Genomic DNA, 13,580 nt, shown 5'->3' with positions numbered 1-13,580 from the left:
AAAACTAAGGTCTCACAGCTAATAAATGGCAAAGCAGAAATTTGAATCTAATTGAGTCCATTTCTAAAACATGTGTCTTATGGAACTCTTAATTTTTTTTTAAAATGATACTTAGACAACTAATGGTCAAAATAATTTCAGAAGCATGAACAGAGGAGTTTGAAAAAGAGTGGTGATCTGTGTTAGTTATTTATTACTGCATCAAAATTTAGCTACTTGAAACAACAATTATGTCACAATTTCTGTGCTTCAGGAATTTGAGAGCAGCTTAGCTTGGTGGTTCTGGCTCAGCGGCACTCATGAGGTTGCAGAAAAGAAGCTGATGAGGACCACAGTCATCTGAAAGCTTGGTTCACTTCCAAGATGGTTCACTCAGATGACTGTAAGCAAGAGGCCTCAGGTCCTCACTGGCTCTTAGCAAACGGCCTCAGTTTCTTACCATGTGGACCTCCCCATAGGCCTGCTTAAAAATTGTCCTGCCACGGTAGCTGGATTCCCCCAGACTGAGAGATTAATGTGTATTTGTTACCCATTGCTACATAACAAATTACCCTGACACTTACCAGTTTAAAACAGCAGTATCATTCATTATGCCACACTTTTTCTGAGAGTCAGGAATCCAGGAGGCTAGAGGATCTGCTTTCAATAATACTCATCTACATAGTTCTTAACTGGAGGCTTCAGTTCGTTGTTGGCTGTTGGCAGGAGGACTCAGTTCCTCAGTAGGTAGACGGCTCCACTGAGCTATTAAAGTGTCCCCATAATATGGCAGTTAGCTTCCCTCAGAGTAAGTGATCCAAGAGAGAAAAGAAGGCAAAATCCACAATGTCTTTTATGAACTAGTCACAAATATCACATATCACTACTTCTGCCATATTCTATAAGCTACGCAAACCAACTCTGATACAATGTACGACATAAACACCAGGAAATAGGAATCACTGAGAGCCATCATGTGGGCTGGTTACCACCACATGAATTTAACAAACCAGACATTAAAACATGCCCTTACAATAAATAAATAAAACATATTGTTACAATAATTAAAACAATGTAATAACTAACATAAGAATTATCAGTAATATCTATATGGAAGATATAGATGTTTGTATATAAGATGTTAATAAACGTAAAAGGTAGCATACAATTGACTTGAACTAATATAATTTGTTAATTAAATCACTTATGGAAAATCAGACACATATTGAGGAAGTAAGGTTGGATTCTTTCTTTATCCTGGTATTAAATATTTATGCATAGTTAAAACTCAAATTCAATTGTTTCACTAAAAATTTTTTATCCATCACCCTACTTCATATAATCTTCCTTATGGGATATTTGAACAATTTTTTATCACTCTATGTCAGAAGTTTATACACAATTGTTTAAGATATACAAAAAAAAACCCGCATAAAAATTCTGTGGGAAAATAAGTATTAATTGGAATTTTAACTGTTATTTTACTTAATTTATCAATTTTTAATAATGACAATATTTAGCATTAAAATATTTTTAAATCAAGCTATCCATTTTTGATGTACTATATAATTAAATAATATTTTTAAATGACCATCATCAAATCTATAGAGATAAAAACACAGATCAGTGGTTTCCTGGGGCTACAGATGAGAGCAGGCATTGACTACAAATGAGGGAAATTTTGTGGAGGATGGAAATGTTCTAAAAGTGGATTGTGATGCTGGTCAAAATTTAGTAAAATCATTAAATTGTAAATTTTCAGTGGATGAATTTTAAGATATATAAATTTACCTCAGTAAAGCTATGTAAAAAAAAGAAAAACAAAGCAAAAAGTTATTTCTTTGGAATGATTAATTAAATTAATAGGCTTTTGTAAAATTGATAAAATGAAAATTTTACAATTAAGTTAAATTAAATTTGACAATTTCAATGAAACGGATAAACTTTAATTTTATTCCAAAAAATGCCACTTACAAAAAGTAACACAAGAAGAAATAAAAATCTTAGATATTTTATCAGTCCAGTATAACTTAGATACCAAAACCTCATAAACCCATTACAAAATATATACATGCAAATATTTCTTAAATAAAAATTAACAATCAAATATAACAATACACAAAAAGAATTATACATTATTACCAGGTAAATTTATTCCAGGGAAATAAAGGATAATTTAACATTTCAAAGACATTGCATATAATTCATGATACTCCTGTCTTCAAGAGGCAGAACTTAATTACCTTCCCGCTGAATGTAGGTTGGATTTAGTGACTCCCTAAAGAAAGCAAAATGATGGCATCTGACCTCAGGCTCTGACTCTCCCTTTCCTGGATCATTCACTTTGGAGTAAGAGAACTGCCTTCTACCGAGGACACTCAAGCAGCCCTGTGAAAGGCTCACATGGTGAGGAACTAAGGCCTTTTGCCTTCAGCCATCTTAGAAGTGGTTCCTTCAGACCTAGTCAAGACTATAGATGACTGTAACCCTGGCTGCCAACTTTCCTGAAACCTCATGAGACACCCTGAGACAGAACCACCCAACTAAGCTGTTCCTAGATTCCTGACCCTCAGAAATTGTGCGAGAAAATAAATGTTTGTTGTTTTAAACTGTTAAATTTTGGAGGGATTTGTTACATGACAATCAATTAACTTCTATATCACATTTACTGGAAAAAGAGGAAAGTTACATAATCATATCAATAAATGAAGAAAAGCATTTTATAAAGTCAACATCCATTAACAATAAAAAAAGAATCTTAGAAAACATGAAATAGAATGGAACAAACATCATACTTAGTAATAAATTATTGAATGTTTTCTCCCCGAAATTAGAAATGAGTCAGAGAAGTCTATATCACTCCTTCTATTAAACATTGAATTGGAAATTCTAGCCATGATAATAAGACAAGAAAAAGAAATAAAATGTAAAAAGATTATAAAGGATAAAACAAAAAAATCATTATTTACAGATATTATATAATTAATATAATTAAATACATTATGTAACTGGGTATACAAAAATTGTTATATTTAATAAGTGATATTAGCAAGGTCTCTGAATACAAAGTCAATATACAAAAATCAATTGTATGGAGCAACTAAAACTCTTATTCATTGTTGGTAAGTAAATGAATAATTTCTTTTATAACTATCAACACAAAGCTGGCTCCTATGAGGCAGAATTTAAAGGTCCCAAATGTCCAACTTTTCCATACTGCTGTACCACTCTATCATCTCTAACATCAACTACTCCCCGCCGCATCAGTACTCTCCCTTCAGTCTTTGCGTCCCATAATTCACTGCAACGTTTCACCAAACTCATGAACCATACTCACAGTAACTTGGTTTATTAGGAAGGTAAGAGGGTACAACTCAGGATCAGAAATGATTCAAGATACAGTTCTTTGATCAGGATGGCTTCTTCTCAGCCACACCAGCAGGCAGGCCTCTCTCTGGCCCTCAGCCTCTTGACCCCTAGGCCTCGCCTCTGCCCTGCTCAGGTAAGTGTTACAAAGCTCCTACCTCCATGAGCTGGCAAATGCCACCGCAGCTGTCTCACACGGGTCTCCTGGTTCCTGCCGTCTCGTGCTGCTAGCACTCTTGCTACTGCTGCATTGCCATCTCTCCATGTCTTCTGGGTCTAGGAGGTTCTCAGCACAGGGATCCCTGGTCCAAAGGGCACACTCCACTCCTGGCTCTTCTTTCTTTGGGGTAGAGAGGTTCCCCATTTCCATCTCTGGGATGGCTCATTTTAAGCCTTGTGGAATGGCAAAACTGACCAATCCCGTCGTTAGTGTTCCATACACCTTACTTGCATGGTCCCACCCCCACAAGGGTGCCATGGTCCTTATTTGTATTATTAGCAAGCTATCCAATCCCCTTGGTGGGCCATAAGCACCTCATTTGCATAGTCCCACCCAGTCATTTGGTGAGAGTTACAAGACCATGATGAGAAAGGCCATATAAAAGCAATCCATCACACCACAGTAGGAGTGTAAAATGGTACAACCACTTTGAGAAAACGGGCAGCTTTTATAAAGCTAAGCATACAACCACTCTGTAAACCAACAATTCTAAGTATTTATCCACAAAAAGACTCGTACAGGTCTTGTATAGGTAGGTATATGTTTTGCTATGTATATTCTCAACAACAACAACAACAACAAAGACTTATACAGGAATGTTCATAATAGTCCAAAACTGGACACAGCCCAGGTGTCAATCAGTAGGAGATTCAACAAATTGTGATGTATTATAGAATATATAAGAACAAACTACTGATAGATATAACAATTGTTTGATACAATTTATACGAATTTCTAGAACAGGCAAAAACTAATTTACGTGGGGGAAAACAAAAAAACCCAGAACAGTGGCTGCCTCTGGAAGTGTGGGCATGGAGACTGTCTGAGATGAGGCATGAAGGAATGTTCTGTAGTGATAGTAATATTGTCTCATAATAGGGGTTTGGGTTATGTGAATATTTGCATCTGTTAACATCGAATGGTACACTTAAGATTTGCTCATTTCACTGATGGAAATTTTACCTCAAAAAAAAAGGAACCGTACACAAATGTTAAACTTTAGTTAATTATATGCATGCTCAAGTAATTAAGGGGAAAGTACTGATGTCTGCATCTTATTTCAAAATGCATCAAAAAGAAAAAAAAGACTGACGGATACATAGATGAATAAATATGAAAAACAATGTAAAGTGTTCATATTAGAATCTGGGTGGTTTTAGATTCTTCTTCTAGTGTTCACTATAAATTCTTTCAACTTTCCTGTATGTTTAAATGTTTTATCTAAAAAAATAGAAAATGGTATTTCTATGTAACAACAAATAAAGAAATGAAAATGTTAACAATATATCATTTACAAAAGCATTAAAATCACCAAACACCTAGGAACGAATCTAACAAAATATATGCAAAATTACTACACAAAAAACTACAAAACATTGCTGTTATACAATAAATAAAACATAATAAATGAAGGAATATACCATATTCATGGTCTGGAAGGTGCAATATTATAAATACATCAATTCTCCCCTAGTTGATCTACAGATTCAATGTAATCCCACCCAATATCTAAGCAGGTTTTTGTTGTTATTGTTTTATTGTTGTTGATACTGATGAGCTGATTCTAAAAACTCATTTGGAAATACAAAAAGCCAGGAATAGACAAGGTAATCATGAAAAAGAAGAACAAAGCTGGAGAATTTACACTGCCAGTTGCCAAGATCTATAACTATATTAATTAAGATAATATGGTATTAATGTAAGGATAGGCAAATTGACCAACAGAACAAACACAGAGTCCAGAAACTGATCCAGACAAATACAGCCACTTGGTTGATAAAAGAACATAGTGCAGGGGCAATGGGAGACACCCTTAAGAAAGAGATTTAAATCTTGACTCCTATCTTACATCATACACATATAATCAATTCCAGATGTATCACAGATCAAAGTATGAAAGGTAAAGCATAAAGCTTTTAGAATAAAACAAAGTAGCATATTTTCAAGACCTTATGGAAGGCAAATATTTCTTAAAAACAGTAACCATAAAAGGGAAAATAATAAATTTGTCACATTACTTTAAGAACATCCAGCTGCACCATGGAAGAAAAAAGCCTGGATGTCTGTTTCCGTAAAGATTATTGTTGTTATTAGTTGCTGTCAAATCGATTCCCATAAGTACGGATACACTCAACATGTGCGTAGAGCAGAACTGTTCCATAGGGTTTTCAAGATCACCAGGCTTGTCTTCTGAGGTGCCTCTGGATAGGTTCGAACCACAAACATTTCGTCTAGTAGTCAAGTGCTTTTAAAACCCTACAGAGTGACAAACTACAGTCTGGGAGAAAATTTTGGGGAACCATATATCGGACAAGAGCAAAGATTAAAAAAAAAAAAAAAAAAGACAAACAACCCAATCAAAAAATGGGCAAAGGACCTAAATAGACATTTCACCAAAGAGGATATACAGATGGCCAACAAGCGCATGAAAAAATGCTCAATATCTTTAGCCATTAGGGAGATTCAAATCAAAACCATAATGAAATATACTTCACTCCCATTAGGATGTCTAAGACTAAAAAAAATGGAAAATAACAAATGTTGACAAGGATGTGGAAAAAATAGGACCCTCATCTGCTGCTGGTGAGAAATGTCAAAGGTACAGCTACTGTGGAAAATGGCTTGACAGTTCCTCAGAAAGTTAAAAATAAAACTACCATTTGACCCAGTAATCCTACTCTCAGGCATATACCCAAGCGACTTGAAAGCAGTGACGCGGACAGATACATGTACACCAATGTTTATTGCAGCACTATTCATAATAGCCAAAAGGTGGAAAAAACCAAATGTCCATCAATAGATGAACGTGGTCCATTCATACAATGGACTATTACACTGCCATAAAGATAAATGAAATCCTGATACATGCGACGACATAGATGAACCTTGAAAACATTGTGCTGAGTGTAGTAAGTCAAACACGAAAGGACAAATTTAGTATGATTTCACTAATATGAAACACTTAAAACAGGTGTGTAGAGATCAGAGTTTAACAGTAGTTGCCAGAGGTGGGAGGGAAGGGGAAAGGGAAATTTTTGTCTAGCTAGTATTAAGTTTTTGTTTATGGGAATGGAAAATATGGCAATGGATATTGATGACGATTGTACAACATGATTGATGTAACTGGTTTCATTGAATTGTACAAGTGACAAATACTGGACTGTCAAATGCATTAAATATATTTTTGACAACAATAAAAATTAAAAATTTTTCAAAAATCCTATGGAGCAGTTTTACTCTGTAACACATGGAGTCACAACAAGTTGGAATCGACTCGATGGCAACAGGTTTAGTTTTTGGTTTACTCATCAAAGACACTATTAAGGGAATGGAAATTAAAACCACCATGAGGGGGAACACGTTCGTAATACATATATCCAACAAAAGACATGTTTCCATAGTATATAAAGAACTATAGATCAACAAGAAAAAAACAGAAAATTCAATTTTTTTTAAATGGGGGCAAAACTTAGCCAGGCACAATCTGCTTAGATTTATTTTTTCTCTTCCAAGGCTTCTTACACTCAGTCTTCCAGGTTATTTGAAATTTTACTAAGCATCTATTTTTTATATTATTATTAAAATTCTCTTCTGTCTCTTCCATTTCTTTTGTTCAGCATAAGCCTTCTGTTCAAAGACTCTTTAATTGAGTTGTGATATTTTTTTGTTGCCTATTCACTGATATGGAGCCCTGGTGGCATAGTGGTTAAGAGCTTGGCTGCTGACAAAAAGGTCAGCAGTTCAAATCCACCAGCTGCTCCTTGGAAACCCTGTGGGGCTGTTCTACTTTGTCCTATAGGGTCACTATGAGTCGGAATCAACTTGATAAACCAGCAAGCAGCTGGAAAACTTGGACACTTCAGTTAAAGTTATGTGGAGGTGGGAGATAGAGGTAACTCTCTGCTCTCATGCTTTCCAAGCACAGAAGAAAAAGGAAACGCTCTGATAATCCCCTGATTTAATAGAAGCCAGCTCAACACTGCAGTTTCTTTTAAACTGTTGACATCAGCAAAATTGGGAGATTGCCTTCTTTAATGTATTCCACACAAGCCCTTTTCCCCAACCAATCTACTGATTGGAATCCTTGGATAACCCTAAAATGTGGGCCTTCCCAGGGCCTCTCCCTGAGACACAAGCCTTCTCCCTGATTCCTGGTTGTTATTGTTAGCTGTTGTTGAAACAGCTCCAACTCACGGTGACTCCATGTACAACAGAACAAAATGCTGCCCAGTCCTTCAACGTTTTCATGATCGTTGGCATGCTCAAGTCCATGGTTGCCACCACCATGCATTTTAAGTGGCTTCCAATCTAAGGCACTCATCTTCCAGCACTATATTGGACAATATTCAGTTGTGATCCAAAAGGTTTTCATCGGTTAATTTTCAGAAGTTGATTGCCAGGCCTGTCTTCTTAGTCTGTCTTTATCTGGAAGCTCCACTGAAACCTATCCACCATGGGCGACCCTATTGGTATTTAAAATATTAGTGCTATGGATTCCAGTATCATAGCAACACGAAAGCCACCACAGTATGACAAAGAAACAGATGGGTGGTGGCTGACTGCTAAACCTATGTTCATATCCTGTGATCACAGACTCACTGGAGAGCTCTAGCTCACGTTTATACATGTTGTTCTCCAGGTCTGTTGCTTGCTCAAGCATGGATTCTGAAGAAAAACAAAGTTACATGCGTGTGTTTGGATTGCCATCTTCTCAGATAACATTCAGGAATGCTGACCTTTGAGTCAGATTGATGCTATCCACTTGCTGGATTCACCCAGCTAAAACTTTTCTCCCAGTTGCCCCGTAGGCGTCTAACCCATCTGCATGGATTTTATTCTGGTATCAGTTTTGCCCTTTGGTGTCTGCCGAATATACATCTCTGAGCTGGACTTCACACTGTTTGTTTAGCCTTAACTTTTTAACTAACCCTGCAACATTTACCCCAACCTATTCATTAGAGCCCTGCTTCAACCCCAATTGACACTAAAGCCTGGAAGTTGACTGTTCTGGGGCTAACATAATCTGTCTTTAGAAAGTTTAGATCTCCTCCACAACAATGGCATAAATGTATTCCTGTATTTCACAATCAGGTTCCTTGGACACAATAGTGATATTCTATCTACTGGGACATGGAGATACCTCAGATACAGGAAACGGGGAGATATGTCCAGGAAGGAAATTACAGGATACAATGTACTAGACTTGGGGTCAGATAGCTCACGGCATCTCAACAGTGTCACTCAGCCACTGACACCCCCTCCCATTAGTACTACCTTCACTAGCTAAGTCAAAAGGTGAGCTAGATCAGGGGACAGCAGGGAGCGTAAACACCAAGATCACTCTGGTGAGATAGTGTATGAACTTTCGTGCTTTGAGGCTGAGACATCTATTTTGACTTTTAAATTATTCTTTGGTTGTTTTAGTCATGAGTCATGCACTGTGGTGTACAGAGGTGGATTCTGGAATCAAGCTATCTGTGTTCAGATTAGAACCATGGAACATATTAAGTGTGGTGAGCAAGTTAGCACGTTTCTTGGCGTCTCAATTCTCCAAGCTGTATAATGGGCATAAAAATAGTCACTATGTCATAGGGCTGCCAAGAGGATTAAACGAATTTTAGTGAGTAGCATCTGGGGTCTTAAAAGCTTACAAGCGGTCATCTAAGATAAACATATTGGTCCCATCCCGTCCAGGACAAAGGAGAATTAAGAAAATCAAAGACACTAGGAAAATATTAGTCAAAAGGACTAATGGACCACGTGAACCACAGCCTCCACCAGCCTGAGCACAGAACTAGATAGTGCCCAGCTGCCATCACCAACTGCTCTGATCACAACAGAGGATTTTGGACAGAGCGGGAGAAAAATGTAGAACAAAATTCAAATTCACAAAAAAAACAAAAAAGACCAGACTTAGTCGTCTGACAGAGACTGGAGAACCCTAGAGATTATGGCCCCAGGACACCCTGCTAACTCAGAACTGAAGCCACTCTCAAAGTTCGCCTTTCAGCCAAGGATTAGACAGGCCTATAAAACAAACAGTAACATACATGAGGAACATGCTTCTTAGATCAATCAAGTGTACGATGCCAAAAGGGCAACACCTTCCCAAAAGCAAAGGCGAGAAGGTAGGAGCGGATAGGAAAACTGAATGAATGGAAATAGGGAACCCAGGGTGGAAAGGAGGAGAGTGCCGATGCATTGCAGAGATTTCAACCAATGTCACAAAACAACTTGTGTACAAATTTCTGAATGAGAAACTAATTTGCTCTGTAAACTTTCACCGAAAGCACAATAAAATAAAATACAAAATTTTAAAAAGAGGATTAAATGAGGTAAACCTTATAAATTGCCCATCTCAGTGTCTGGCCCATACTGAAAACAGTTGTTATAATGTTAAAATTATACATTAATACATAATTGGCAATAAGTGAAGTGTTTCTGTACTGCTTTTGTGATGCACAAAGGTGGCTGAAAATACGTAAGCGCTGTAATTAACAAGTCTGTTCAAAATGTTCAGTTTACAAATTATCAACACTATTCTTTTAAACAGTGCTGGGACATCAACTTTCTGAGTGGAGCAAAGTAAACATTCTTTTCCTGGTTTTTCCCTTCCATTTCTAAAACGCCAAGTTTCAGACATGCACCTGAATTCCAAGTGACCCTCTAACATAGCACCAGTGTAAGTGCTTCCATTATTACTCATCTGTAATCTTGATTTAGGCCATTTGTGTTTTGCGGGGAAGAATGTTTGACGTTCAATAACTACGTGGGGAGTTCAGAGAAAAATCTACGTCCATGAGAAGTTTGTATTTTATACTGTTTGAGATTGTTCTATTTACAGCAAAACATCTCGTTTCACTGGATTGCAACAGCCTGGGCAATTGCACACCTGCCCGTGTCCTTGGAATGTGCCAAGCCACAAATAGACAGCCAACTATTCCAGCTATGTCTCCACAGTTCAGCACACCTCTGTTTGCAAACAAGAACTGAAACAGCCCCTGGTCCCATTGCTCAGACATGTTGAGGCCTCTCATGCTCTTGGGTGAAAGTTTATCATCTCCCATTTCAAGTAACGTGGTGAACAACTGTAAATAAGTACTATTCAGATGGAAGGATAAGAAATAAATAAACAAGTTACCAAGGAGAAGCTACAGTATTTGGTTTAGACTTTTTTAGAGATGGTGGATAGAGCAGTATCTTTCGTTTGAGTCTATTCAAGACTAGCTCAAACAAAAAACCAAACCCGTTGTCATCAATTCTGACTCTGAGCAACCGAGACGATTAGGTCAGTGATTTCCAAAAGCCCAGATGCATCCAAGGGGGTGTGAGGAACTCTAGACTTCTACGGACTCTGTAGTCAAGGAATCTGATCAGAAGTAAAATAAAAGGGAGCAGTAGCAGTCCTTGATATCTGGTGGGTATTCAAAACCCAGAAAAGAGAGGTTAATATGAGCTCTCTGAGAGGTAAAGCATGGTTCCAAACACAAGAAAAATCTAGCAAGAATCTTATGCAGGGAGAGAGCTAAGGAAAACCATAGTTCCAGGGGGAACTGGAGTGTAAATCAAGGCCCAGAACCTAGAGGGTTGGTCATATAACCTGACCATAGAGAGGTCTCTTCACAAAGAGGAGGCTGAACTCAGCTCCCGTAAGCACTGCCCAACCCCATGCCCAGGCACAGGGCAAAAATCATTTGTAGACTTCATTTTGCAAAGCCTCTCTGGAAACTTTTGATATACTAGGGTACGTACATTGAAGGCTCAGAGGCATTGTGCCTCTAGATGATGGCACCCTGGCTGGGTTGGGAGAGGCAGGAACTGACATTTGCAGAGCCTTTTAATGCCACCAACATCAGCCATAAGAAATTACAATATTTTTTATATTATATACATAATACTTAATAACATTAGTACATCTTTAAATTAATGCTGTTATCCCAACATGCCAAATTATTTTTAATTTTCTGTGTTGCAGAAAAAAATAATATAACTTCTTTGAGTTACAGTCTTGATATAGAAATAAGTATATCTTTTGCTTTGTTTATGCTAATGTCAAGCATTTTCATGTTGCATAAAATCCACAATTATTATTCTGTAATTTACATCTATTTTTATTTTATTGTTGAAAATTGAGGTCAATGTCAATATTTTGCTATTATATATAAATAACACAATAATCACATTTTACATTTAGGTAAAGTCCTTAGTTTAAATTCCTAGAAGTAAGATTCTTATTAAAAGGTATTTTTGCTTGTCAGTACGTATGTCTGTTTTTTCTCACGATAGATGCTGCTAAAATACTTTCAAGAATTGCGTTAATTTACATTGCACATATTATAGGTCAATGTACACATTCAATTCTAACACACTAGTGATGAGTATTATTTTGTATTTTGTCACTTCACTAATCATAAAAGTCATCTCACTGGTACTACAAATATAATTTCATTCATTACTAACGATGTTGAACATCTTTTGATAGTTGCATATCAAAAATATTTCCTGTTGGCAGAGCCAACAAGAAGACGTAGACAGATGCACTATGCTGACCCTCTGCAGCAAACACCCGAAAAACTAAGTAAAACAGATACAAACATCAATCCTGGAACTCTAAGCATCAAATAAATGGACAAAGAACTAAATCAAACAGTGAAAGGAAGAAGAAACTGACAGAAGACAGAGAACAAGGAGAGACACGGAGTGGAGGTCCCCTGCAAACTAACACGACACAGCATCATCATCGTGGAATAGAGCCTACGAGCACCCTGGACAGGGAGTATGGGAAGGCAAACTCACGGAGTTCCCAACAAGAGACAGAGCACCTGGTAACCAGAGAAATACACTTTCCCACACCTCTTTCTTCTGCCCATTTACCACCTCCACCCCTTCCCAATGGGTCACACTGAACCGCTCAAGTAGAGAACAAGCAACTTGCTGCCACCCTGGGTCTGCCCCACCACCATCCACAAGCTTTTGCCCTGCCATTTTTTTCCCTTTCTTCCTTTTCTTCTCCCTCCCACCTAGCCCTGTTCACCACTTCTACCCCTTCCAGATAGGCCACTCCATGCCACTCAGCTAGAGAGCCACCAGCACACCACCACTCTGGGTCTACCCTCCCCCACCTACCAGCTCCCATGGCACCACCATTTTTTTTCCTTTTTTTCTTTTTCTTCTTTTCTTTATACTTCCCATCTAGCCCTGTACATTACCTCCCCCGCCTTCCAACTGGCCCTTGAGTCTGCCCTGTCCCCACTCACTGGCCCCCACCACGTAGTTTTTTTTCCTCATCCTTTTCTTTCTCCCTCCTACCTAGCTCTGTATGCCACCTCCCCCACGCCCCACTTCCTGCAAGACCCTGCCACACTGCCAAGGATAGAGAGCCACTGGTGCACCAACACACTGCTGCCCTGAGTCTGCTCCACACCCAACTGTTGTACACACCACATCACCAGTTTTTTTCTTTTGTTCTTTCCTTTCTATCTCCCTCCCACCCAGCCCAGTACATCATCTACACCATGTTCTCACTGGCCCCTAGGTCCTCCCCATCCCCACAGGCTAGCCTCCACTGCTCTGCCATTTTTTTCTTTTTTCTTTTTCTTTTTTTTCTCTTTCTTCTCCTTTATTTCCCCCCACCACCACCACCACCTAACCCCATATAACACCCATCCTGACCCCACCATGCCGCTACAGCTAGAGCATCCACGGTCCTCAAACCCACCATTGCACTGGGCCTGCACAGCCCCTCCCCTCCTACCACTCAACCAGCTGCTGAACAGTGAGAAGCAAGCCCATGCCACTCCCCATTCAAAACTCCCACCTATCTAGTAAGGGGCTGTGAATGCTCCCACACTGATGGACTAAAATCAGGAGGCAGACCACACACGCCCAGTCCACCCTCAGCCACCTCGCCAAACTACTGTACAGCAAAGTTGGCTTGCCCTGCCTGCTACTGCCCTGCCCACCTGGACAAGGTGAGTGCTATTGTGCCCACAGAAAATCAAGCAACAAAGCAACC

Source organism: Trichechus manatus, unplaced genomic scaffold (assembly GCF_000243295.1).
Source record: "Trichechus manatus latirostris isolate Lorelei unplaced genomic scaffold, TriManLat1.0 scaffold00114, whole genome shotgun sequence".
NCBI classification, from domain to species: domain Eukaryota; kingdom Metazoa; phylum Chordata; class Mammalia; order Sirenia; family Trichechidae; genus Trichechus; species Trichechus manatus.
This window is presented reverse-complemented; position numbering follows the sequence as displayed.